Below are 5,008 nucleotides of genomic sequence, written 5' to 3' on the forward strand. Positions count from 1 at the left end.
CTGTGGGCAGCATCATTGCATATCTCACATTCTTATATATGTAGTGTAGGTTGATGTTGTTTGCAGCAGACACAGTGTGCATAGAGTTCTGTTTTATTTTTACTTCTCCATTTATCTATGCTTCTGATTGTATTATGTGCCACATATGTAGTAGATCCAATGTGTTATTTGTTGCATGAATAAAATATTATACTACAATGAACAAAAGACAGCTCAGTTCAGCACATTATCTGTAATGTATCTTTGTGTTTGTTATGGGATGAGATAAATTACACATTAATGTCAGAAGTTATATTGTAGTTTTAAAGTATTAATGTAATGCTCCTCTGAGTAAACAACTACTTGCTGTGATGTAGTTATATGTCTGCACATGCTGAATATATAAAATAGATTAGAAATAAGGTGAAGATAGTGGAGTGACCTGCAGCAAGCCAGGTATAATGCCTGGGCAGTGGTGCAGGAGAGGGATCTAAGGAATTGTCAGAATTGTTTTATTCTTCTTTACTGTGTTGCTCGCCCAATCAGTAAGTGCCTACAAATGCATTGTCCCGTAAAAGCCCTTCATCATTATTAGGATTAAGAGGAAAAGACTAGAAAACATTTACCATTTCCAAATAAGTTATTCTGTTTGTGCAAATACCATATTTTACCTTTAAAGTCTCCCTCCCTTTCCAACCCCCCTCTTCCCAATTTCCTACCTTTAACTACCCTTTTCATTTCTCCAATCAATTCATTTCTCTCTGTCTCTTTCAGACTCCCCCAATCCCCCTTCTACCTTTTACCCACCTTTTTTGCTCCCTGCATCTTACTGTCACATCCCCCCCCACTTCCCCTAGCATAGGTCCATTTTTTAAGTCTTTGGGGAAGCTTGTGTAAACTTCATAAATTAGTTTCTTCAGATCAATGAAGAACATTTACCAAATTCAAGGTTATCAATATCAAAAGATGTACCCTAAAATCCAAAGCAGACTGAAGACAGAGAGTTCCCCAGTCTATGGTCCCCTTCACATTATGCACTGCATTAACATACCTGCACTAATTCAACATGTCAATGTATATTATGGTGGTTTTAAGGTTAATTTGTCACAGGGAAGATCTTGAAATTCCTTCAACAAAAACCAAGTGAAACCAAAGAATACAAGTCAAAAAGAAGATCTCTGTAACAGGGTGAAATTTAGTATTTTATATATGAAAAGGACAGAATTGCAACATGAATAGTTCTGTGGAATAGTCGTTCCTGTAAGCACACTTCGGATGTTTCAGAAAATCCCACGCTTACATACTGAGAGGCATAATTCAGCTGTCATTTATTCAACAGCCTTCACAAAATGCAAATTTCAGAAAGTACTATTGATATTCTAGTTGAATATATATAATTATAGTTTTCTCATCATGTTCTTGCAATTCAGTTTTTTGTTCAGGTATTTGTAGTCTTATATAACAGAACAGTTAGCATGAAGGAGAACAGAAAATAATGACACAAGTCACTGTATAAAAAGTATACTAGAAGATTCTTTGGTATGTTTTATATTATGCAGTTTTAAATGTTGATCAAATAGTTATCATAGCATTAAAGCCCAAATGAGGTGCATCCCATGCATGCTGAGGCATATTTTGCTTCCACAGATTACTGATACTGGGACAAATATTACTCCCAATAATGCAACAGCATGTTTTCACCCACTGACAAAAGCATTATTTAGTCCTACCAGTAGTAACTACTGACACATATGCATTCATTACTCCCAAAGATCCATGATACATGGGTATGGCCAACTGACCACTGAAAATGCTGGCAGTAATGGGCTTTTCTACTCCCAAGCTGTGGCCACTTTTTTAAGTAAATACATTGTAATTACATAGGATATTATATAACTTATGTTGAAAATATGTATGTTATACATGAAGCAACATACTGTCCTCCCCCAGGAATGAGTCATGAAGGAATTACCCCTGGAAAAAATCTGTGTTCTTCCATCTCAGGAGAAAATGTATTTCTTCTCCACAATTACTAGGCAAACTATGTACATGTCTTCTCTTTTCTTTTTCTACCTTAATGGACCTAACAGTCAACCACGAATATGTATCTGCCTAGAATTACCCTACCCATTAAAAGGAAGCCCTAAGGGTAAATAAGAACACTGCAGACCCAAAGAGAGGAAATTGCAGCATACCAAAGAAAAAAAAAAGAAACGTTATTTTGCTGTTTGTTACAGTCAGACATTTCAGATTTGGATGTGGATTCACTCCAAAGCACTTATTTTAGTGTTTATGTGCATAGGTGAGTTGTTTGGCCTTGTATTCACCCTGTTAGCCACAAGTCTTCCATGAAGACCACCACTAATAGATCTCTCCAGGCTGTCAAACGTGATGGTGCTACAGAACCAAGAAGAGAGACAAGTCACAAAAGTTTCCTTGTCTGCATTTATGGTATTCAAATTTGCCGATTCTTTGTGCTTTTACATAAAGCTTAGACTCATCTTACTTAAAATTTTCTCCTTTGGAAGACAATATTGATGCAATAAATTCTCCCTTTGTTTTGTTCTTATGACTCAGTCTTGTCTCTGATAAAAAATTTTTACATTAAGGTGGTTTCAGCAAGGGTTTCTCCAGTGGTTTCCAGGGGTTCCTTGAGCAATGACACTTTTTCATACCTCTCAGATAAGTTTAGGTGACACCAGTGATCTGCTTCGCTATCTGTAAGGGTGACATCCTTCCAACTGGCCAGCAATATTCCTTCTTCTGATAACCATGCTATTATACTTATATATATGACTGTGGATATAATAATAAAGCCGGGGTTTCCCTGAAAACCTGAAAGTTATTTCAAGGGTTTCCCCATGTAAAAAGGTCAAGAATGGTAAAATGCCATTTATTTAATCTTGCAAGCTGTTTTCTTTGTATGGTTTGTTAAAAATGTAAAACATACAATAAAAACATAAAAAGGTCAAGAAAGACTGCAAATTTTTGCAATATTTTAATTGCACATTGACTTTAGTGGTGGTCCTAATGCTTGGTTTAGATAAACCATTGCAAACTAGAAAAACAAACTGTAAATGCTTTGCCAACTAGTGATACCATGTTTTCCCCTTGTACATACCTGCCATTACTAGCAAGCCTTGTCCTGTAATTGTGAGAGTCTGAGAGAAACGTGTGCAAGGCTACTGACTGCAAAATAGCTGTCAGGTAGCTATTAGTGAATATACAAATACTTTCTGAATTTTAGTATCTTTTTTGGATGTTATTAAATAGTGTTTAATGTACAATATGTTGACGCTATATAAATCTTGTTTAATATTATTGTTATTCATAATAATAGTGTGGCAAGTCTTATGTGCAACACTGTCTCATCGGAATCACAGCAAAATATAGGGGGAACCACAAATTACCATTAAATAAGGTCCCATCTACATAGTAACCCATACAAAGAAACAATTTATCTGCAGTTAGTGCAACAATTTTTTTAAACAGCTGAAAATGTAATATAAAATATTATGCTTCCTTTGCTTCACTTTTTTGCCAGGTGTGTATTTGCATCTGTGTTTATTTATTTTTGGAAGCTCCCTGCTGTGTTTTCCTAAATTTGAATTGAAATGATTTAAGCTTTTTCTAGCAAAAGGGCACATACACATAAATATGAAATATGAAAAAATATATGAAAACACAGTTACAAATTTTTTGTGCATTTACTAACATAGAGAAAAAATATGCATTGAACAAACACCTGTGTTTTACAGTGTGCATTAGCTAAAAACTCTAAAGTGGACTATTTTACAGATGAAACCGTTCTAAAATCTAGCTGACTATATCTGGATTTATGACCAGCCATTGGTTCCTGCAAACTATTTTGCAATGTGCAATCAGACTGATTGTTAGAGGACACATTCTTCCTTTCTTTGATTCTAAAACTGTTGCTCTTGTGTTTATGTGGATTGAAAGATGATTGTAATAGGTCTTGACTTATGAAGCCTAGTTTGTGATATATTTGTGATATAACACACAGATTGTGATTGACAGTATAGAAACATATTGGGGGCAAGAGTGGAAAGCAGGGAGTGTAAAGAACTAATATGACAAGGATTGATCTCTGCTTCACTGGGAAAAAAATGGGTGGATGCTAGGTCAAAAATATGTACTAGCACTGTTTACATTACAAAACAATCTTCAGGTATTATAAATACAGAACTGCAATAATTTACAATATGTAAAAGCAGTTACATTAGAACACTATATATTTTTTGTTTTGATTTAACCTTATGGTTTTGTTTAAAGTTTTTTTAGTGTTTTATTTTTCAGCTTTACATATATGAAAATATCAAAAACTATTCTTGAATGGAAAAAATTATGGCTGCTTTCTGTGAGTTATATTTTTGATAAAAAAGGCCTTTGTTATTTGACTTTGTATGGCTTTGCTAAAAATGTGGTAAAAATTCTTCTTGGGACCCAGTATGGTTATATTTCTTTTTATGTAGTCTTTGATTTGGGTCTTTGGAATCATTTATGTTCTGTTTTGAAGTATATCCCACTATCGTATGTAGTACAGTGTTAAATAGACATTTCAAATGTTAAGTTATTTTGTATTGTGTTTTTGATACATAAAAGCAGATAACAGTTTAAAACAAACAAGCAATTCTCCATTAAATAAATGTGATATTGTTTTAACAAATGGGGGTGTTGTGCTACAAAAGATTAATTTGGATAAAAAGCTGATATGGTTTTAATTCTTATTATATCTTAAAAGAATTGAAAACATTTTGGCTATATATTCTAAGTAATGATCTAAAAGTTATAAATATACTTTAGCATTATATATATATTGTTTTATATATATAATAATGTTTTATTATGCAAACAATGTGTATTTGGTATGTCCTGTGTTTGGGAGATTCCTAGTTATCACTTTAGGGGTTAAACATACACAGGACAGCACAAAATAACTACAAAATACAGTTTTTTATTTCATGACAAGTGTGGTCTTGACTGTTTAAAGTAATGTCTCACACATCCT

Source organism: Pyxicephalus adspersus, chromosome 4 (assembly GCF_032062135.1).
Source record: "Pyxicephalus adspersus chromosome 4, UCB_Pads_2.0, whole genome shotgun sequence".
Taxonomy (NCBI): Eukaryota; Metazoa; Chordata; class Amphibia; order Anura; family Pyxicephalidae; genus Pyxicephalus; species Pyxicephalus adspersus.